At 39.4% G+C, this 24,390-nt stretch overlaps 2 long non-coding RNA genes across 3 annotated transcripts in view; one reads left to right on the top strand and one right to left on the bottom strand.

Moving 5' to 3' along the window:
• LOC145504477 (uncharacterized) overlaps positions 1 to 24,390 on the top strand; it is a 41,894-nt gene that overhangs the window by 744 nt on the left and 16,760 nt on the right. The window contains exons 1-4 of one of the 2 annotated variants that reach the window (XR_014052227.1): positions 1,812 to 3,563; positions 4,421 to 4,482; positions 16,881 to 17,006; positions 18,867 to 19,014. This is a non-coding gene — a long non-coding RNA (uncharacterized LOC145504477). Of the gene's footprint in view, positions 1 to 1,811; positions 3,564 to 4,420; positions 4,494 to 16,880; positions 17,007 to 18,866; positions 19,015 to 24,390 lie in introns of those variants that run through there. The other variant, XR_014052228.1, reaches the window with a different exon arrangement.
• LOC145504478 (uncharacterized) lies at positions 659 to 12,967 on the bottom strand. The gene is made up of 2 exons (XR_014052229.1): positions 12,928 to 12,967; positions 659 to 3,063 (listed from the first exon to the last, which is right to left on the bottom strand). It is a non-coding gene; the product is annotated as an uncharacterized LOC145504478 (long non-coding RNA).

Raw genomic sequence — 24,390 nt, 5'->3', positions numbered from 1 at the left:
AAAAATTATAACAATCCCATGAGGTCCGTGCTATTACTCCCATTTATAAATGAGAAAACTAGAGCTCTGAGAATTAAGTATTAATACATTTTACCCCCCAGCCCCCATTTCATGCCAGGGTGCACAGGTATAGTGCACAGAGTAAGTGTGTTAATCGCTCAGTCCTACTTTGCAATCTCACGGACTGCAACCTGCCAGACTCTTCTGTCCGTGAAATTCTCCAAGCAAGAATACTGGAGTGGGTTGCCATTTCAGGTTAAAAGAGCCCTACCTAGCTTCAACACTTATCAGTTGTTTGATTTTAGCCAAATACATTCTGAGTTTCTTTATATGTAAGTTTTCAACGACAAAATAGCTACTTCACAGAGATGATGTAAGGAAAATAGCAGATCCCAAATTTAAAACCTGTAGAGACATTAAGATGATACATGTCCTTCTCTTTGGTGAGTGATATCAAGGTCCCTGGAGCAAGTTCAATTGAATAAAATTTCCCAATTACTGAATAAGAGCAAAATACTGAGTTTGAGTTACAAAGCCAAACCAGATTCCTGTCTCCAAAAAAGTTCACCATTGAGCAAGGAAGTTCACTATTGTGCTACATACAATAAAGGCAACAGGTCTTATCAAGAGCTGGACTATACAGAGAAGTGCATAATAATCCCACTTGGGTGAAGTTTTAATGGAAGAGGTAGAAGCTGAACCCTGGGAGTTTGCTTATTATGTGCTGGACACATGTCTGTGATCCTGACAGTATTGTTTTGTCTGGAGTGGGCAGAAAATAATGATTCTGAAAACAAAGGTGGGGCCACATTGAGAATCCCAGTTGCTCTCTGCTCTTATCCCTTCCAGATAACTCTCTTCTACCACTTTTTCTATTACTCAAGATCCAGTTCAACTCCTACCTCCTTTATTAAATCATCTTCATCACTATCACCCCCACAGGCCACTGAATGAGATTCCTCTATTCTCTGAATCCCTACACATTACTTTTATGAGTCTGACTCCAATAAGTTACAAACTTGAGTGCAAATACTTAACATTTGTATTCCTTATAATGCCTACATACTTGTTGAAGGAAAACTCTGGCAACTATACTCCTGTTTATCATCACAATAAAACACATATTACACAGGTATTTCTATGTGAAAAATGAGGGAAGTTAAGGTATAAGAGACTTCATTAGTGGCCAGGGTCACACAGGAAGTCACAGGCAGTCCTAGAATGACAGTGCTGTGTTCCTTCCGTTGAATCACCCATTTAATGAGAAATTAAACAGTAAATATCTGACTGCTCTGTATAAATACTCTGTATAAATACATCTGATACTTGCAAGAAAGACCTCATGCTTGTGGTTAAGTCTCCAGTTCGGAAGTTCTGGGAGCTCAGTTTCACCCAAACTCAGATGAAAATTACTTACAGCAAAAGTCTTATTTCATCATAAGTAATTAGAAATATAATTGCCCAGAGGATCAATATTCATTCTCTATTATCTTCCTAGGTGATCAGTTCAGTTCAGTTCAGTCACTCAGTCATGTCTGACTCTTCGCAACTCCATGGACTTCAGCACGCCAGGCTTCCCTGTCCATCACCAACTCCCAGAGCTTACTCAGACTCATGTCCATCGAGTTGGTGATGCTGTCCAACCATCTTATCCTCTGTTATCACCTTCTCCCCCTGCCTTCAATCTTTCCCAGCATCAGGATCTTTTCTAATAAATCAGTTCTTCACATCAGATAGCCAAAGTTTGAGTTTCGGCTTCAGCATCAGTCCTTCCAATGAATATTCAGGACTGATTTCCTTTAAGATTGACTGGTTTGATCTCCTTGCAGTCCAAGGGACTCTCAAGAGTCTTCTCCAACACCACAGTTCAAAAGCATCAGTTCTTCGGCAGTCAGCTTTCTTTATGGTCCAACTCTCACATCCATACATGACTACTGGAAAAACCATAGCTTTGACTAGATGGACCTTTGTTGGCAAAGTAATGTCTCTACTTTTTAATATGCTGTCTAGGTTGGTCATAGCTTTTCTTTCAAGGAGCAAGAGTCTTTTAATTTCATGGCTGCAGTCACCATCTGCAGTGGTTTTGGAGACCCCCAAAATAAAGTCTCTCACTGTTTCCATTGTTTCCCCATCTATTTGCCATGAAGTGATGGGATCGGAATGTTGAGTTTTAAGCCAGCTTTTTCACTCTCCTCTTTTACTTTCATCAAGAGGCTCTTTAGTTCTTCTTTGCTTTCTGCCATAACGGTGGTGTCGTCATCTGCATATCTGAGGTTACTGATATTTCTCCCAGCAATCTTGATTCCAGCTTGTGCTTCATCCAGCCCAGCATTTCACGTGATGTACTCTGCATAGAAGTTAAATAAGCAGAGTGACAATATACAGTCTTGACATACTCCTTTCCCTATTTGGAACCAATCTGTTGTTCCATGTCCGGTTCTAACTGTTGCTTCTTGACCTCTCAGGAGGCAGGTCAGGTGGTCTGCTATTCCCATCTCTTTAAGAATTTTCCATTTTGTTGTGATCCACATAGTCAAAGGCTTTGGCATAGTCAATAAAGCAGAAATAGATGTTTTTCTGGAACTCTCTTGCTTATTCGATGATCCAGGAGATGTTGCCAATGTGATCGCTGGCTCCTCTGCCTTTTCTAAATCCAGCTTGAATGTCTGGAAGTTCTTGGTTCATGTACTGTTGAAGCCTGGCTTGGAGAATTTTGAGCATTACTTTGCTAGTGTGTGAGATGAGCACAGTTGTGTGGTAGTTTGAACATTTTTTAGCATTGCCTTTCTTTGGGATTGAAATGAAAACTGACTTTTTCCAGTCGTGTGCCCACTGCTGAGTTTTCCAAATGTGCTGGCATATTGAGTTCACACTTTCACAACATCTTTTAGGATTTGAAATAGCTCAACTGGAATTCCATCACCTCCACTAGCTTTGTTTGTAGTGATGCTTTCTAATGCTTCACATTCCAGGATGTCTGGCTCTAGGTGAGTGATCACACCATCATGGTTATCTGGGTCATGAAGATCTTTTTTGTATTGTTCTTCTGTGTATTCTTGTATCCTAGGTGACAGGAAAACCCAATCCAAAAATCATCATATTGAATGAAAAGGTGATTTGATGAGTAAATTATATCAGAACAAGAAAGGTTCCTTAGAGATAAGTCTGCTAAAACCAAGATCTACTGGTAAATCATAAAGAGAGCAAATTGTAATGGGCCATGCATGTATGTTATTTTTTAAAAAAACAGGTTTTATCCTGTAGTTAATGGAAACTTACTGAATTCATAAGTAAGAGAAAGATACAATCAGATCTGCTAAAGTTTTTTTCTAAGACTCCTTTATTTCTCCCAAATAACCTGATTTCTTCAAGGAGAGAGACTTCAGTGCTTGGTAACCTTTTATAGACTCTGGCTGATGATACTCTCCAGTCAAAAAGAGTCCCATGATATGATCCTAATATGTCTTCTTCACCTGTGTATTCCAGCACCCAGAACAATTCTGATGCTCAGAAAGTACCTAGAAATTGCTTGTTGACACTCTAAGTCATCTGTAAAGCAGAAGGTAGGTTCAAAGTTTAAAATTTTGTGATTCTTAAAAACAGCATGCAATACCAGAGCCTCTAATGCTCACCTCAAAGATAGTGTAAAGAATTGATTTCTTTTTGCATTCTCGGAATTAAATAAGCTGCTGCTGATGCTAAGTCGCTTCAGTCGTGTCTCTTAGCGACCCCATGGACTGCAGCCTACCAGGCTCCTCTGTCCATGGGATTTTCCTGGCAAGAGTACTGGAATGGGGTGCCAATGCCTATCTTAGTAAACATTCAATGAAAATTAATTCCTTTTATCCTTAAAATCAAGTTTCTTCTCATCTGCTCCAGACTCACACTAGCACATGTGAATACTTGCTATCCATTGATTCCGTTTAATTTGTTCTGAAGATTCAATGTGTGGAATTTTTAACTACAGCCACACCCTCTAGTGTACTTGCTTGAAGTGTGTTAAAATGGTCTGTTTCTTTTTTTTTTTCAGGGTGGCTTTTTTTTTTTCAATGTAAATAAGAAATGAGAATTAGAAAAGACATTGGAGTTCATATAGTTGTACACGTCAAATACTTAAGATACAGGCCAAGCGATGATGCTGTAATTCTAACCTAGGACCATATCATAAGGACCATGTGTGCCATTTTAAAGGGCAGCTTTTTTACAATGAAAGTTAAAATGAAGTTAATATCACAGAACATTTGCAAGCAAGGCAGAGAGATCATCAGATCTACCTCCTACAGCAAAACTTACTTACATGCTACACAGCTCAGGTCCCAGGCATAGACACTGTTGGTTGATTTTTTTTTTTACTATATAGGTATTTTATTTTGTTTTTTTTTTTACTATGAAGTTATTGTAAGTTGTATTTTATCAACAGGATGCCACAAAGGGCCACGATAAAACCAGACTGAAACAGCTAGATCCAAGATGGTGGATAAAGTAAGCTAAAGGTCACTGCTTTCCTTGTCTTGATTTATCTCTTTGTTTCCATACCAACCCCTGAAAGCTGAAATACACTTGCCCTGATTTATCTTTGTGTTTGTTTCAAGTTACCTCCTAGTATTGGCAGAGATGCTTTGCAGCTGTACTGTAAGAGATAAGTGCTTTGAGAAATATACAATGGTCAACCACCCCCAACCAGCTCTGACTTGATCACAGGAATGTTCCTGCTCAGATGAAACCCAGAGGTATCTGAAGATTACCTTTGCTTCATTACCTTGCTAAGATCTCCACCCAAAGTGGGGGTTTGTACTCTGCTAGGCACAACTGGTGCCGCATGCAAAGGAACATGATAGACTGTGCATGCCCTGGCTGCCCATGAAAATCTCTGCTCCTTTCCTAGCCCTGTTGATCTGTTCACTTAAAAGGTGCTTTTAGAGCATGAACTCCCCTTCTCCATTCCCTGGACATTTAATAAAAGCCTCCCTGCTTGTACCAAACTCAGTTTCATTATTGGCAGCGCAAAGCTGATTGAGAAAGAACTCCCTGACTGAGCCAGGGGATCTTCAATTCAGCTAGGGCCCCAAGAGGGGGCCTTGCTTCTAATTCAGTAACACAACTTCTGTTTGAATATTTGTACTTAATACAGAGCTCATTTCTTCCCATGTTTATCTATGCTATATGTTAGAAATTCTTCCTTTACTGAGCTGAAATCTTCCTACTATAATGTCTGTTTTTTGGTAAGTTCTTACCTCAAGAGTAACACCAGGCCTCTTTTTCTTCATATATAAAAACAAGGATGTGAACTAGATGAACTAAAGCTGAATAGGAGTCTAAAGGTCTATAATTCTGATACAAACTCCCTTTAAGTCAGCTATTTTACTTCCTCTAAATCATATCTTTTCCCCTTTTCCTTCAAAACAAAAATGAGATCCAACTCCCATTCTAACAATCTCCCTACGACCAATTCTAGTGTGTTAGGACAATCTATACTCTGATTCATCTTTGAATCCTCTAAAATGTCATGCATTCTGTCCAGAAATAAATCCCAGATAATATATGAACAAATGATTTTCAATGAAAGTGCTAAGACTATTCAAAGGCAAAAAGTCTTTTTGCCTGGGAAAATAGTGCATGGATAGTCATATTGCAAAAGAATAAAGCGAGACCTTTACCTAATACTATACAAAAAAATTAACTCAAAATGGATCTGAGACCTAAGTGTAAGACCTAAAATAATAAGATTCTTAGAAATATAAGGCAAAAACTTCACAACATTGGATTTGGCAATGGCTTCTTAGATGTGACACCAAAGGCTCAGGCAACAAAAGAAAATATGGACAAACTGGACTTCAAGAAAATTAAATACTTGTGCATCAGAAGACAGTATCAATGGAGTAAAAAGGCAACCCACAGAATGGGCAAAAATATTTCAAATCATATATCTGATATCTACAGTATGCTGCTAAGTCGCTTCAGTCGTGTCCGACTCTGTGCGACCCCATAGACGGCAGCCCACCAGGCTCCACCGTCCCTGGGATTCTCCAGGCAAGAATACTGCAGTGGGTTGCCATTTCCTTCTCCAGTGCATGAAAGGGGAAAGTGAAAGTGAAGTTGCCCAGTCGTATCCAGACTCTTAGCGACCCCATGGACTGTAGCCTACCAGGCTCCTCCGTCCATGGCATTTTCCAGGCAAGAGTACTGGAGTGGGATGCCATTGCCTTCTCTGATCTACAGTATAGAGTGAAGTAAAACTCAACAACAACAACAACAACAAAACCTGATTCAAAATGGGCAAAGAACCTGAAACACATTTCTCTGTAGAAAATATACAAATGACCAATATGCACATGAAAAGATGCTCAGCGTTGCCAATCATTGAAGAAATGCAAATCAAACCTACGAGACATCATTGTATCTCACTCTCATTAGTATGACTACCACCATAAGACAAACAAATAAACAAAAAAAAAAAACTAGAAAATAGTGTTTGTGAGGATGTAGAGAAATTAGAACCCTTGTGCAATGCTGGTTGGAATACAAAATGATACAGCTGCTATGGAAAACAGTAAGTGGTTCCTTAAAAAAATTAAACATAGAATTATAATACCATATAACGCAGCAATTACATTTCTGGGCATATACTCAAAAGACTTGAAAACTAAGTCTCAAAGAGATATTTGTACACCCATATTCTTAGCAACATTATTCACACAATAGCTAAAAACTGAAAGCAATGCAAATATCCATTGATGAATGAATGGATAAGCAAAATGTGGTATATACATACAATGGCATACTATTCAGACTTAAAAATAAAGGAAATTCTGCATATGCTACAACATGGGTAAACTTCGATGACACTGTGCTAAGTGAAATAAACCAGTTACAAAAAAACCCAAATACTGTGTGATTCTATATACTTAGAGTAGTCAAAATCATAGACAGAAGGTAGAAAGGTGGTTACCAGGGGCTGGGGGAGGGGAGAATGAAGAATTATTGTTTAATAAGTGTAGAGTTTCAATTTTACAAGGTTAGAAGAGTGGCAGAGATGAATGGTAGTGATGGCTGCACATTATGAATGCATTTAATGCTAACTGAATTGAACATTTTAAAATGGTAAAGATACTAAATTTTATGTTATGTGTACTTTACCAGAACTTTAAAAAGTTGTAAAAAAAAAAAAAAAGACATGCTCTGATGAGTTCCGGAGTTGCAAATCTTTCTTCCCTCAAGGAGCTCTCAGAAACATACACAAATACTAATAGAACGTGATAATTGCCATACCAAGGGTATGTATAAACATTATGAAAACACAAATAAGGGATAACTAATTTTGTCTGGGAAAGAATAATTTGTTAGGAAAGAATGATCAACAAAACTTTGGAAAATAAATATTCTTGAAGTATATTTGAAGGGTGAGTGAAATAGCCATCTAAAGGAGAGGAAGAGCATTCAAGATGTAGAGAAGAAAAAGGGCAGGGCATGTTACCGGAATCTGTGAGTAGTTGGCGCACTGGAGGGCCGGGTAGAGGAGATGACACTGGAGGGCCAGATCACGAGGCCTGCAGTACCAGGCTGAGCACCTGGCCGTACCTGAAAGGTAGTCCTTAAAGAGTTTCAACCAGGAGAAGGATATAGTCATACTTGGATATTAGAAAAGATTAATTAGCAGTGCATAGATAAGAACAGAGGAGCCAAAACTGAAGGCAGGGAAAACAGTTACGGATTGTTGTAGAAAATCAGGTGAGAGATTATGAAAGCTTGAAATAAGCAGAAGAAGTAGGACAGAAAAAAGGGACAGATCAGAAAGGTGTAACATGTGTACAGTGTTAGAATAACAAGACCTAAATGGTTTATTAAATGTGTTGTTCATGGTACAGATAAAAGTTCTCATGCAGAAGAGATTGTTCTTGTTCAGGGAGGTTTCACTATCACCAGCTCTGAACAACCAGTAGCGACTGCTGGTATGCAGAAAGTGAGCCTAAAAACTCAGTCTAGGTACAATAAGAAAGAGTGATGGGGACTTCCCTGGTGGTCCAGCAGCTAAGACTCTGCTCTCCCAATGCAGGGGGCCTGGGTTTGATCCCTGATCAGGGAACTAGGCCCACATGCCACAAGTGAGAGTTCACATGCCACACTAAAGATCCTGTGCCCAGCACAGCCAAATAAATAGAATGATTTTTTTAAAATAATGAATTAGGAATGTCTGCTGAACGGGAAAGCACCAACACATGACATATATTTAACATTCCACTCTCAGTCAGAGGAAACATTAAGATACACTGAGTGTGTTAAAGAATACATATGGTGTGTTTCCATTTTTTAAAATTCAAGAACAGACAAAATTAATTTTTGTTGATGGAAGTCAAAATAGTTGTTATCTCTGCGTGAGGATGTAGATATGGACCGGAAAGGGGTACAGGGGAGCCTATTAGAGTGCTAGAAATCTTCTAGATCTTGATGTGGGTGGTGGTCACACATGTGTATACATCTGTGAACAACCAGTAAGTGGTACACTTAAGTTTTGTGCTTCTTACTATATGAATTGTATATATCAATTTTAAAAAATGAAAAAAGTGAATATGTGTTTAAGGAATGGCAAATAGTTGGATGTTGTATAAGGTAAGGAAGAAAGAAAAAGGTTAGCAGATTACTGGGAGATAAAGTTGGAGAAATAATAGAATGGCTATTTCAAATCCTGAAAGATGATGCTGTCAAAGTGCTTCACTCAATATGCCAGCAAATTTGGAAAACTCAGCAGTGGCCACAGGACTGGAAAAGGTCAGTTTTCATTCCAATCCCAAAGAAAGGCAATGCCAAAGAATGCTCAAACTACCGCACAATTGCACTCATCTCACACGCTAGTAAAGTAATGCTTAAAATTCCCCAAGCCAGGCTTCAGCAATACATGAACTGTGAACTTCCAGATGTTCAAGCTGGTTTTAGAAAAGGCAGAGGAACCAGAGATCAAATCGTCAACCTCTGCTGGATCATCGAAAAAGCAAGAGAGTTCCAGAAAAACATCTATCTCTGCTTTATTGACTATGCCAAAGCCTTTGACTGTGTGGATCACAATAAACTGTGGAAAATTCTGAAAGAGATGGGAATACCAGACCACCTGACCTGCCTCTTGAGAAACCTGTATGCAGGTCAGGAAGCAACAGTTAGAACTGGACATGGAACAACAGACTGGTTCCAAATAGGAAAAGGAGTACGTCAAGGTTGTATATTGTCACCCTGCTTATTTAACTTACATGCAGAGTACATCATGAGAAACGCTGGGCTGGAGGAAGCACAAGCTGGAATCAAGATTGCCAGGAGAAATATCAATAACCTCAGATATGCAGACGACACCACCCTTATGTCAGAAAGTGAAGAAGAACTAAAGAGCCTCTTGATGAAAGTGAAAGAGGAGCGTGAAAAAGTTGGCTTAAAGCTCAACATTCAGAAAACTAAGATCATGGCATCCAGTCCCATCACTTCATGGCAGATACATGGGGAAACAGTGGAAACAGTGGCTGGCTTTATTTTTCTGGGCTCCAAAATCACTGCAGATGGTGATTGCAGCCATGAAATTAAAAGACGCTTACTCCTTGGAAGGAAAGTTATGACCAACCTAGACAGCATATTAAAAAGCAGAGACATTCCTTTGCCAACAAAGGTCGTCTAGTCAATGCTATAGTTTTTCCAGTAGTCATGTATGGATGTGAGAGTTGGACTATAAAGAAAGCTGAGCACCGAAGATTTGATGCTTTTTAACTGTGGTGTTGGAGAAGACTGCAAGGAGATCCAGCCAGTCCATCCTAAAGGAGATAGTCCTGGGTATTCATTGGTAGGACTGATGTTGAAGCTGAAACTCCAATACTTTGGCCACCTGATGCAAAGAGCTGACTCACTTGAAAAGACTCTGATGTTGGGAAAGATTGGGGGCAGGAGGAGAAGGGGATGACAGAGGATGAGATGGTTGGATGGCATCACCGACTCAATGGACATGGGTTTGAGTGGACTCCCACCCAAACCCATGGTGATAGACAGGAAGGCCTGGCGTGCTGCGTTTAATGGGGTCGCAAAGAGTTGGACACAACTGAACGACTGAACTGAATAGATAGTGAAGGGTTTGGGGAACCATTTTAGAGTGTGGGCTTCCCCCGTGGCTCAGCAGTAAAAGAAGCTGTCTGCAACACAGGAGACATGGGCTTCATCCCTGGGTCAAGAAGATCCCCTGGAGGAGGGCATGGCAACCCACTCCAGTATTCTTGCCTGGAGAATCCCATGGACAGAGGAGTCTGATGGGCTACAGTCCATGGGTCTGACATGACTGAATCGACTGAGCACACACACACGCGTTAAAGAGCTTGGACTTGTTCCTACAGCCTTTGGGGAGTATATAAAGCTTTGGATATTCCCATATCTCTGTTTTGGCTGTGCAGAGTCTCCTTTGGAGAGAAAAAGGTAAAGAACAGTTTCTCTAACCCAGGTTGGATCTCAGACCCAGTATCCTCTTGGATAATAGTTTAACAATTTTATATCCATCCTTGGAAATCATAAAAGGGAGGGCAATCCAATTACCTCTGAAAGTACCTGGCAAGTGACTTTAATTCAAACTTTGAATATTTTTTATTATAGACCTCCCATAACCACATTGCAGAGTCTCAAACCTAAAGAAAGGGGGCATGAACTGTGGATAATTCTACTACAGTACTATTAGCATTTTCATGTACTGGATTTCATAGCAGTCTTTCTTCTTTAAAAAAAAAAAAAAAAAAAACAGCTCTTCAAGATAAGACAGCTGGCCTGTGCTGATAGCCCAGTACCAGAGACTAGGTCAGATATGGAAAAGCATAACCAAAAGCTGTCTCTGAATGTATTTTGGCAGGAGCAAGGCAGAATCTGGAAGTAAACCATGTCAGAAATACATGTCTAAAATGAAAAAACAAAGGGCTAGAGTGCAAAGGTTCAAGTGTTAGCCACTATGTGTGTACAGAAGTTCCTTTGATTGGGTGCCTACTGTATTTTGTGAGCTGTATGTAGTTGCTTACAGTGTTGGACTGGATAGTTGTAATCTTAATAATTTTGCCTTATTTTCATTTAACCTTAAATCATATTCATTTTTCATGTTACCAAATGGTACCAAGACTACCAAGTAGTCTTCATAACTACTTGCATTTTCAAAGGTTAAGTTTTATTTTTTGTAGAATAAAAATTAAAAATAAAAATTTAAAGTAAAAGTTTTATTTTATTCCTTTTAACAGTTTTGCTTTATTTCCTTTAATGTGTATTTTACAACTCCTAAATCTTTTCTAAAATTATTTTCTAATGAATGACTTTTATGTTTGTAAATATTGGGTTGGGTGAAAAGTTAAAATTTCATCCCAGTGAACTTTTTGGCCAACCCAATATTTAGTTCCCTGTTTTCTTAAACTGTTAAAATGAAATTATTATTTTTTTCTGATTATAACAGAATTACATGCTCTTTTCAGAAAATCTGGAAATTTTAGGAAAACATAAAGAAGAAATTGGAGAAGGAAATGGCAACCCACTCCAGTACTCTGGCCTGGAATTCCAGGGACAGAGGAGGATGGAGGTCTACAGTCCATGAGGTCACAAAGAGTCAGACGCGACTGAGTGACTGAGCATACAAAGAAGAAAATAGCAATAGCAATAGACCATACCCCACTATCTTAAGATAATCAATCTAAACAACTTTTGGGCATATTTCCTTTCAGCCTTTTTTTAAAAAAATGCATTTTAACAGTTGAGATCACACTTTGAACATAATATATATGTTTTGTTTAATGTTTTATCATTGTTGTTCAGTTGCTAAGTTGTGTCTGACTCTTTGTGACCCCATGGACTGCAGCGTGCTAGTCTTTCCTGTCCTTCACCATCTCCTTCACTATTCAACATGAGCTTGTTGAAACTCATGTCCACTGAGTCAGTGATGCCATCCAGCTATCTCATCCTGTCACCCGTTTCTCCTCCTGCCCTCAGACTTTCCCAGCATCAGGCTCTTTTCCAATGAGACAATTCTTCGCATCAGGTGGCCAAAGTATTGGAGCTTCAGCTTCAGCATCAGTCCTTCCAAGGACTATTCAGGATTGATTTCCTTTAGGATTGACTGGTTTTATCATAATATTTCTCCACATAGTTAAGAATTCTTTGTAAATACAGTTTTAGCAGCTGTAAAATATTATATAAAAGAAGGTGTCATAGTTTGCTTAACCAGTCCCTTATTGTTAGGTGTTTAAGTTACTTTTAATTTTTTTCTGTTCTAAATAATGCTTTTTGCATTAATGTACAAAGCACTATAATATTATTTCCTCAGGGCTTCCCTGGTGGCTCAGTGGTAAAGAATTGGCCTGCCAATACAGGAAACACAGGTTCAGTTCCTGGGCCAGGAAGATCCCACATGCAATGGAGCAGCTACTGAGGCTCCATTGCCACAATTACTGAAGCCCAAGCACCCTAGAGCCAGTTCTCTGCAACAAGAAAAGCCACAGCAATGAGAAGCCTGTGCACTGCAACTAGAGAGGAGCCCCTGCTTGCTGCTATTAGAGAAAAGCCCACACAGCAGTGAAGATCCAGCACAGGCAAAAATAAATAAAATTAAAAACAAAAAAAATATTTCCTCAGAGAAAATTCTAAGATGGAAATTAGAATCCATCTAATTCCATATCAAGTAGTGTAAAATTTTTAAAGCTTCCTAATGTGTATTACCAAATTAATTTAAAAGATCTGTCCTAAATTCTACTTCCCTGCTACATGGGAGAGAAAATGAACTAAATATTTTCGAGCTTTAAAAATGACAGTTTTCTCAGAATCTCTGAATAAAGGCTATAGTATCTACAAACACAGTTTCCTTAAAAAAAAAAAAAAAAATACTGACTAAAAACACAGGAGTGCCGGATTTGGGGAGGGGGGGACTTGTCACACTTTACTTACTTTAATGTCCCCCTGGAGTCTGGAAACACACCTTCTAAACAGTCAAGTACCCCCACCTTGCAAGCCAACAATATTTTAGACAGAGATTACCTAAAGGTTAGGCAACATCAACGAAACATCTTGCTGCGTCTCCAAAGTTCCCCAGAGAATATGACCCAAGATCACTTACAGTTTTGGAGGGGAGACTGTCAAAGAGATCCCTGGAGGGATTAGCAGTTCAGGCAGATCTTATGTGCAGCTCTGAATTTTTCTTGTTTAGACAACCCTTGGTCCAGTTCCAGAATCCTTGCCCAGCCTTAGATCTCTCCCTGCACTCCTCCGAGGGCCCTCCAGACATCTATAACCTTGAGGGAAATCTTGAGATTCCCCTTTGTCTCTCTGGCCCACGTACGCTTGCTTACTCTAGTTCCCTACTACCCATTCTCACTCCATTTTTCTGCTCTTGATCTTCCTAATCTTTTCCTTCTCTCTCTTCACTCTAACTCTCCTGAGTCTCAAGTTTCTCTCTAAACGTCTCTATTAATGCTCTCCCTCTCTCTCTCGTCCTTGTTTTCTCAAAATTTCAGCCCTTTCCTCCTCTTCAACCGGGACACAGCTGACATTAACTAGGAGCTACCTCTCTCTATTTTGTCCCCAGACTTCTCTCCCTCGGACTTTTCAGTTCTCTCCAAATGGCACACACATTCTCAGTTTTGCAGGAATTTCTCCCAGCCTCTTTCACACCTAAGACAGCTTTCTTTCATCTTGTTACCAAGGAATACTCTTTGAAGAGCACTGTTATCCCTCTAACCCAAAGATGACCTCCTTCTGCTACTTATAATCGTTGTTGTTGAGTCACTCAGTCATGTCCGACTCTTTGTGACCCCATGGACTGCAGCACACCAGGCTTCCCTGTCCTTCACCATCTCCTGGAGTTTGCTCAAACTCATGTCCATTGAGTCAATGGTGCCATCCAACCATCTCATCCTCTGTCATCCCCTTCTCCTCCCACCTTCAATATTTCCCAGTATCAGAGTCTTTTCAAATGAGTCAACTCTTCGAATCAGGTGGCCAAAGTATTGGAGTTTCAGCTTCAACATCAGTCCTTCCAACGAACACTCAGGACTGATCTCCTTTAGGATGAACTGGTTGGATCTCCTTGCAGTCCAAGAGACTCTCAAGAGTCTTCTCCAACATGACAGTTCAAAAGCATCAATTCTTCAGCTCTCAGCCTTCTTTTATGGTCCAATGCTCACATCCATACATGACTGCTGGAAAAACCATAGCTTTGACTATAAAGTCCAAGAAGGAATCAGTTACATTATGCCCATATTTTCCTCTATTCAAATTAGGATACATGAGAGTGCAATTTTATAAGCATACTTACAGTTGCAACAAGATAGGATATTTGAAATCTGAGCTGTCCTCAAAAATCTGGGACATAATGTTGCTATAAATTCCACCTCTCCAGAACCCAGCTCTCCAGCAGTTTCACACACACGGAGAAGTCTGAACATCCTTGGAGTTGTCAGGAAGTTCATGTTCTATATATTACACTCAGACTAAAAAGAAGTGTTCTCTTTTTGTCCACTCTGGAAGACAGAATTTTGACTACACGTCAACTTAAGTCTAACTTTCCAGATTGCTATTTATAGGACATACACAGAGGGATTCTTTAACTGGAGATTTTACAAAGGTCACAAAAGGGTTCACTGAGAAAGACCAAGTCCATGCTCTGAAATGGAAATGTATAGTTTACTGCCCATTGACTTACAGATAAATTAATTTAATGATCTTCAAAGGTGGTTTAGTAGGTTCTGGTTTAAGCTTCAGTTCCTCCTTTCTAAGAAAATTAGGGGAAACTATTAACCAAAGTGAATTCCTCAGGTCCAGTTTAGACTTTCCTTTCAGCACTATCCAAATTTTATAAATTCTCTTCTGCCTGGAGCCCTTAATTTAAATCTCCATAACTGTATTGGCTCAAGGTTCACTTTAAGTACAATCTTAATGGATCATATTCCTGAGGAAGTTTGCTTCCTCCAGTAAGCCTGCAAAATTCTCTCTTATTATTCTTGATTGTCCCCTGAAATGTTACTCTTTGTGAATTAATATGGCTCTGCCTAGTTCTAGATAAAATCCTAACTTTCTGTCATGTGTCTTGTCTGTGCTGCATTTTCTGTGCACTTTTGTCCTCCCCTACAGTGAAGGGGGTATTTTAAACATTTTTGTTTCCAGAGAGAGTAACTTGCTGGTTGGAGGATCCAAGTTTAAAATGGACCCCCAGAGAAACATGAATGGCTTGAGGTATCCTGTGTAATTCAATAAATATCCACCCTACCCCCAACCCATATTTGCTGGCTAAAGCAAATGTGAGTGTCAGAGAGGGGAAGGAGTTATGTTCAAGCAATTTTATGTACAGTCTTATGCAGACTGCACATGCTGGAGATTTCACACACTTTTCTCCCAAAAGTGACCTTCAACTCTTACTTTACAAGCATTTCCAGCTAGTTTGGATATCTAGTTTCCATAACTATAGCAGATCAAAATCATCAACTAGTGGGTGGGAGTTAGGGGTGCAGAATAGTTTAGTGGTGAAGAGTACAGATTCTGGCGTCAAACTACAGGCTTGAATTTTGGCTCTGCCACTTCCTAGCTGTATGACTTTGATTGAAGTACTTCACTTTTCTCTGCCTCAGTTTCCTCATCTGTAAAACAGGAATACTAATAGTACCTATTTCACACAATTTTCATAAGGTTTGTATACATAAAGTGACTGCAGCAGTAGGTACTATACAAGTATCAAATAGAGTGGGTACACTGGTAATAGTTCTTATGAAAAGTAAAAGAAGTAACTTTAAAAAAGTGTCAGGCATAGACCTTGGAACATAAAAGATTTCTAGTGCCCCTTTTCCTTTGTTAAACATACTTTAGGCTTGCATCCTACTAAGCCTTTGCAACATGGTACTTCCTTGGCATGATAAACTCTATTGCCTTTCTTTGCTGGCAAACTGTTCAATCTTCTTCACCCAACTTTAATGTATCCTCCCCTCTGTAGTTTCCCTTGTCTTTTTTTGGCTTCTTTGGAGAGAATGAGTCACTCCTTCTTCTTCAGCACTTACTGCTATCACCCTGCTTGATCATATTGTATTGTAATTACTTATTTATTAATCTTCTCCCTCACCAGACTTTATGGTCCTCCTCCATGGCTGGAGTCACATCTTATTTTCACAGCCTCTATCGCAGTTCTGTCCCTCAGTAAATGTTTTAATGAATGGAGGAATAATAACAGCCAACACACAGTGCTTAGTTCTAGGCTCTGTTCCAGTGATTTACAAATATTAACTTTAATCTTGACAACAATCATATGAAGTATTATTATCATCTCTAACTTACAGGTAAGAATAAATGACTCAAAAGAGTTTATGTAATTTGTCTAGGTCACCTCTGCTACTAACTGTCAAAGCCAGGATACTAATCTAAGTAGCTGGTGTCAGAAACCAGGCTTTTAACTCACCCAGGACAATGTCTCCTAGAGAACAAGATAACAAATAATTCCTCGCAAACTTGGCTTTCCCAAAGGTCTCACTTTCTCAGGCAAATGAGACATTCATCTAGCAAATATTTACATAGTGCTTTCTATGTGTACATCATCATGTTGAGCACCAATCTCTAATTGCCCCCTCCTTTCTCCTATCACCCCTCCACCTAATCACTACTACCTGCCCCAAAACTCCACTGTTCTATGAACTTCTTTCAGTTTCTTGAATTTGTTGTACTCTCTGTATCTCAGCTTTGGAACCACGACTTCAGTTTTCCCTGTTAACTCACGATTATCCTTCTGCTCTCAGTTTGCGTGCATGCATGTGTGCATACTTAGTTGTGTCCCACTATTTGGGATTGTAGCCCGCCAGGCTCCTCTGTTCATGGGATTTAGCAGGCAAGAATACTGAAGTGGGTGCCATTTCCTCCTCTAGGGCATCTTCCCAACCCAGGGACTGAACTCGCATCTTCTGCCTTGGCAGGAGGATTCTTTACCACTGAACCACCTGGGAAGCCCTTCTTTCTGCAAACCTTATGTTATCCCCACCCCCCCACCTCAAGTAAGTTACATGCCCTTTCTCTGAGCTCCCCACAGCACTTTGCATTTTCTTTATCATAGCGTTTGTATACTTACTGTTCTTGCCCCTTTACTCATCTGCCTTCTGCACTAGACTAGAAGCTTTGTGAGACCAAGGACTGAGTCTTATCTGGGTTATCAGTGAATATGCAGCACTCAACCTCATGACCAGCATATAGTAGGTGTCTGATAAATATTTGTCAAATGACCAGTTTAAGGATGAGCATGACAAAATCTCTATACTTGTGAAGTTTACTTGGGGGAAAAAAAAGGTCTAGTGGGGATACAGAAAATGAAAAGAATATTTTATAATAGATTATATACTAGGATCCTTCAGGGATAAAGAGGGAAAGATTTCTGACTCAATCTAGAGTAAAATGGAAAGGGGACAGTTCAGCAGAGTCTTAAAGGAATAGTGAGAGTATGAAAAGGAAAGAAATAGGTCATAAGCAAGAACTATACTATAAATTGTTTGGTTGCCTAAGTGGCTAAACCATTTTTTCTGTGTGTCTGAAAAGAATACGAAACTAAACTTAGTTCTACAACTGATTGTTCTAATATGAGTTTGGAGACAATATGCCATAACTTAAAAGGCAATATGATGAGATACTTTTATTCTTTAAGTGACTGTTCTGTGAATCCCCATGAAAATCTCTTCTTACCTCTATCATCATATTTATCATGCTTCACTGTCATTAGCAGAGTGGTTCTACCCACGTAATGAGCTATTTAAGGCCTGGGGTTAAAGTCCTTTAAAAGTCTGATTCAGTTCTGTATATCCCCCATACCAGAACAAAGCCATTACGCAAGAAGGTCTGTGAATACTCCGACATGACTATGAAGTCTTAGATGAACTGACCTCCAGCAGTCTCTCAGCTTTGTCTCATGTCCCAGTCTACATGCTCCAGTCAATATATACCTTTCAGTTCCCTGAATAACATTGGGCTCTTAAGGCCTGTGGACCTTCCCACATGCCAATGCCACTCCCACTGTCTCTTCACATTCATTTTCTCAGTTCATCATCCAGCTAACTCCTACTCATCCTTGAGGCTTCAACTTAAACATCACTCCTGAAGAAAGCCTTCCCCAGCCCAGAGACAAATTTAGACCTTCCTTTTATATGGTCTTATAATACAGTAAATTTCTCACTAGTGTCATTTATCACACTTGTAAATACTTAATCATTGTCTCTCCAGTGGAGCAGAAGTTTCATAATTCAGCACTTGGAACAGAATATATAAGATAACAGGTGCTCAAAAAAACTCTTTTGAATAAGTTACTGAAAAAATGAATAAAGTGCTATAATTTGTTTTTAATATGATTTTTTAGTGGCCTGGGCTTCCCTGGTGGTTAAGTTGGTAAAGAATACGCCTGCAATGTGGGAGACCTGGGTTCTATCCCTGGATTGGGAAGATCCCCTGGAGAAGGGAGCGGCTACCCACTCCAGTATTCTGGCTGGAGAATTCCATGGACTGTATAGTTCATGGGGTCACAAAGAGTCAGACACGACTGAGCAACTTTTGCTTCACTTTAGTGGCTTAGCTTTCAGGAGGCTCTGTGATAGATTAGAATTGATCAAATTAGCAAATAACCCTTTAGTATTATAAGCATTTCCAATGCACCATTAAGAATCAGGGTTGTTGCTCTGCTGAGCAAACAGTTGAAGAATAATGTCTTAACCAAGACAATTTACAAGGACCTCTACGCACACCACCTTTTCTCCCTCTGCTCTTGGATCATTTCTAGTAATCCCTTCCTTACTATCAAAATCTCCTGAGCTTGTTTTCCTATACCAGATTTCAACTCATCTCTTGCTCAAATTCTCCTTCCTGGTTCTTCAAAGGCTCATCTGATTCCAGCCAGCCAGAGGATTCCCGTTTCCTCAACAGCCTTTCCCAGAGCATCAGAATATTATTGCTTCTGGCCCCAAGCCATCCTACTCAGCACCTCTCCAGCTCCTACCAAGCCTTTCTCAAAAGCTCTGGCACAAGGTAAGGGACTGGGTAGTGTGGAAGAGTCAAAGGAAAAGAGTTTCTGCCCTCAATGAGCTCCCAGTCTATCAAGGAGAGAAAGTGTTAGTTGCTCAGTTGTGTCCAACTCTTTTTGATCCCTTGGACCGTAACCCACGAGGTTCCTCTGTCCATGGGATTTTCCAGGCAAGCATACTGGGGTAGGTTGCCTTTCCCTTTGCCAGGGTATCTTCCGGACCCAGGGATTGAACCCAGGTCTCCTGCATTGCAGGCAGATTCCTTACCATCTGAACCACAGAAGAGATTATCAAGGAGACAAAACATAAACACAAAAAGCAAAACAACCATAGCATACTGTATTTTCTTAAATGCCAAATAATATGAATGTATAGAGAGCATTTGTGAGATAGTTCAGAGGAGTCATCATCCTTGAATCTTCCTTCTTACTTACCACACATCTGATCATATTCCAAGTATTGTTTATTTCCTTCTTCTAGGATAGCTTCTTCTAAGATAGGTCTTCTATTTTTCCCTTTCTCACTTTTCCCACCACCATCGCCTTGGTTTACACCCCATATACTCTCCTCTAGATTATGGTAACAGCTTCCCATTTTATCTCTTTGCTTCTATTCCCAACCCCCATTCAATTCATTCTCTATTGTAGCCAGAGTCATATTCTTTTTTCCCTTATCTATGATTAGTTCTTTTTGTTGAAGTGTAGCTGATATACAATATTATATAAGTTACAAGTGTGCAATATAGTGATTCACAAAGTTTGTACCCCATTTATAGTTATTATAAAATATTGGCTATATTCCCTGTGTTGTACAATATACCTATATAACTTATTTTATATGTAATAGTTTGTACCTTTTAATCCCCTACCCCCATATTTTCCTACCCCCTTCCTTCTCCCCACCGATAATCGCTAGTTTGTCCTCTATATCTGTGAGTCTGTTTCTTTTTGTTATATTCACTAGTTTGTTGTATTTTTAGATTCCACCTAGAAGTAATATCACTCAGTATTTGCATTTTTCTATCTGACTTATTTCACTACTGTAATGCTCTCCAAGTCCATTCATATTGTTGCAAATAGCAAAATTTTCATTATTTTTTATGGCTAAATAGTATTCCTTTGTGGGCTTCCCAGTGGCTCAATGGTAAAGAATCCGCCTGCAACACAGGAGCTGCAGGAGACACAGGAAGATCCCCTGGAGAAGGAACTAACAACCCACTCCAATATTCTTGCCTGGACAATCCCTTGGACAAAGGAGCCTGGTAGGCTACAGTGCATGGGATTGCAACTAGTCGGACATATGACTGAACAGCTGAAAAACAACACGAGAACAAATATTCTGTTGTATATACATACACCACATCTTATTTATCCACTCATCTGTTGATGGACATTTAGTTTACTGCCATGTTTTGGCAACTGTAAATAACACTCCCATGAACATTGATGAGCATGTATCCTTTCAAATTAGTATTTTTGTTTCTTTCGAATTTATACCCAGGAGTGGAATTGCTGGATCATATGGTAGTTCTAACTTTAGTGTTTTGAGAAACCTTCATACTCTTTTCTACAGTGGCTACACCAGTTTAATTCCCATCAACAGTGTACAACTGTTCCCTTTTCTCTACGTCCTCGCCAATATTTGGTATCTATATTCTTTTGAATAATAGCCATTCTAACAGATGTGAGGTGACATCTCAGTGTGGTTTTGATTTGCATTTCCCTGATGATAGTGATGCTGAGCATCCTTTCATGTTCCTGTTGGCCACCTATGTGTCCTCTTTGGAGAAATGTCTATTCAGTTCTCCTGCTCTCTTTTGCCCATTTTTTAATTGGATTGGGATTTTTTTTTTATGTTGAGTTGTATGAGCTGTCTATATAGTTTGGATAGTAACCCCTTAATGGTCATATCATTTGCAAATATTTCCTCCCCTTCAGTTGGTTGTCTTCATTTTGTTTATGGTTTCCTTTGCTTGCAAAAGGTTTTAAGTTTTAATTAGATCCCATTTGTTTTTGGTTTTTTTTTGCCTTTATTTCCTTTGCTGTTGGAGATCAATCCGAAAAAAATATTGCTATAATTTATGCCAAAGAATGCTCTGCCTATGTTTTTCCCTAGGCAGAGTTTTATGGTTTTATGGTTTTAAGTTTTATGGTTTCCGGTCTTACATTTAGGTCTTTAATCCATTTTTAGCTTATTTTTGGGTATGATGTTAGAGAATGGTCTTATTTCACTCTTTTATATGTAGCTGTCCTGAAGAAGGAAATGGCAACCCACTGCAGTATTCTTGCCTAGAGAATCCTGTGGACAGAGGAGCCTGGTGGGCTGCTGTCCATAGGGTCGCATAGAGTCGGACACAACTGAAGCAACTTAGCACGCATGCATGCGTTGGAAGGGGAAATGGCAACCCACTCCAGTATCCTTGCCTGGAGAACCCCAGGGACGGGGGAGCCTGCTGGGCTACCGTCTATGGGGTCGCAAAGAGTCGGACACAACTGAAGTGACTTAGCAGCAGCAGCAGCAATCCAGTTTCTCCAGGACCACTTAATGAAGAGATTTTCTTTTCTCCATTGCATATTCTTGCCTTCTTTGTCATAGATTAACTGACCATAAGTTCATGGGTTTATTTCTGGGCGCTGTATTCTGTTCCATTGATCTATGTGTCTGTTTTGTGCTAGTATCATACTGTTTTGGTTATATAGCTTTGTGATAGAGTCTGAAGTCAGAGAGTGTGATTCCACCAGCTCTGTGATTCTTTTTCAAGATTGTTTTGGCTATTCAGGGTCTTTTGTGTTCCATACAAATTTTTAAATTATTTGTTCTAGTTCTGTGAAATTTGTTATTGGTATTTTGACAGGGATTACAGTGAAGCTGTAGATTGCCCTGGGTAGTATGGCAATTTTAACAGTATTAATTCTTCCCCTCCAAGAACTTAATATATCTTTCCATTTGTTTATGTCACCTTCACTTCTTTCATCAGCATCTTATAGTTTCTGAGTACATGTCTTTTAAGTTTTTATGTAGATTTATTTTTATGTATCTTATTCTTTTTGATGAGATGGTAAATGAGATCGTTTCCTTATTTTCTTTTTCTGATAGTTCATTGTTAGTGTATAGAAATGCAACAGTTTTCTGTATATTTATTTTTTTATCCTGTAACTTTACTGAATACACTGATGAGCTCTAATAGTTTTCTGGTGGCATCTTTAGGATTTTTTATGTATAGTATCATGTAATTTGCAAGCAGTGACAGTTTTAATTCTTCCTTTCTAATTTGGATTCCTTTTCTTTTTATTGTCTGATATTTAGGCTAGGACTTCCAAAACTCTGTTGAACAAAAGTGACATGAATGGGCATCCTTGTCTTGATCCTGATCATAAAGGAAGAGGGTAATCACAGTTGTTCATTTTGACATTGAACTATATATTTCATTTTTAATGAAATATTGCAAATATACCAAAAAATTATAGAAAAACAATGTAACAAGTATTTGTATTCCCATGGCCCATTTAAGAAATAAAATACTGAATCCACTATATACTCCTCAGTTGCCTACTTCTCTCTTCTCCTCCCCTAGCATCTCAAGGTATTTACCACTGTGATTTTGATGTTTTTCACTTCTCTATATTTTCAGTGCATATTTGTGCCCATGAATTATATATAGTGTTATTTTGCATTTTAACTAATTTGCAACAATTTCAAGTTAAATTTATAGATGAATGGAGTAGAAAATTACATATACTAAACTTTCTTTATTATTAACATACTGCACAATCACGGTTCAGTTCAGTTCAGTTCAGTAGCTCAGTTGTGTCCAACTGTTTGCAACCCCATGGACTGCAGCACGCCAGGCCTCCCTGTCCATCACCAACTCCCAGAGCTTACTCAAGCTCATGTCCATTGAATCAGTGATGTCATCCAACCATCTTATTCTCTGTCATCCCCTTCTCCTCCCTCTTTCAATCTTTCCCAGCATCAGGGTCTTTTCCAATGAGCGAGCTCTTCACATCAGGTGGCCAAAGTATTGGACTTTCAGCTTCAGCATCAGTTCTTCCAATGAATATTCAGGACTGACTTCCTTTAGGATGGACTGGTTGGATCTCCTTGCAGTCCAAGGGACTCTCAAGAGTCTTTTCCAACACCACAGTTCAAAAGCATCAGTTCTGGGATGGGATGGGGAGGGAGGTGGGTGGGGGGTCCAGGAAGGGGAACACATGTAAACCCATGGCTGATTCATGTCAATGTATGGCAAAAACTATTACAATATTGTAAAGTAATTAGCCCCCAACTAAAATAAATAAATTTAATAATAAAAAAAAAAAAAGCATCAGTTCTTCGGCACTCAGCTTTCTTTATAGTCCAACTCTCACATCCATACATGACCACTGGAAAAACTATAGCCTTGACTAGATGGACCTTTGTTGGCAAAGGAATGTCTCTGCTTTTTAATATGCTATCTAGGTTGGTCATAAATTTCCTTCTAAGGAGTAAGCATCTTTTAATTTCATGGCTGCAATCACCATCTGCAGTGATTTTGGAGCCCAGAAAAATAAAGTCAGCCACTGTTTCCACTGTTTCCCCATCTATTTGCCATGAAGTGATGGGACCGGATGCCATGATCTTAGTTTTCTGACTGTTGAGCTTTAAGCCAACTTTTTCACTCTCCACTTTCATTTTCATCAAGAGGCTCTTTAGTTCTTCTTCACTTTCTGCCATAAGGGTGGTGTCATCTGCATATCTGAGGTTATTGATATTTCTCCCAGCAATCTTGATTCCAGCTAGTGCTTCCTCCAGTCCAGCATTAGTTACAATTATCAAAGGTAAGGGCCTCCCTTGTGACTCAGCTGGTAAAGAATCCGCCAAGACCTGGGTTTGCTCCCTGGGTTAGGAAAATCCCCTGGAGAAGGGAAAGGCTACCCATTTCAGCATTCTGGCCTGGAGAATTCCATGGAGTGTCTAGTCCATGGAGTCGCAAAGAGTCGGACACGACTGAGTGACTTTCACTTCACTTCACTCCAAGAGATTAACATGAATGAAATACTATTAATTAAACTAAACTCTTTGTTCAGACTTCGTTAGGTTTTCCATTTTGTCCTCTTTCTATTCTAGAATCCAGTCTAGGACCCCATGGCATTGAGTTACTGTGCCTCCTTAGTATCCCTCCACCTGTAACAGTTCCTTAGCCTTCCCTCTTTCGTTGTGATCTTGACACTTAGAAAGAGTACTTGACAGGTATTTGGTAGAATGTTCCTCAATTTGTTTGTCCAAGATTTTCTTATGATTTGATTAAGTCTATGGATTTTGGGGAAAAGTATCACAGAAGCTATGTGTCCTTTTCAATGCATCTGCTCAGTCATACACAATACCGATACATCTTATTACT

Source organism: Giraffa tippelskirchi, chromosome 5 (genome assembly GCF_054371585.1).
Source record: "Giraffa tippelskirchi isolate mGirTip1 chromosome 5, T2T-mGirTip1v1.2.pri, whole genome shotgun sequence".
Classification (NCBI taxonomy): domain Eukaryota; kingdom Metazoa; phylum Chordata; class Mammalia; order Artiodactyla; family Giraffidae; genus Giraffa; species Giraffa tippelskirchi.
This window is presented reverse-complemented; position numbering and strand designations above follow the sequence as displayed.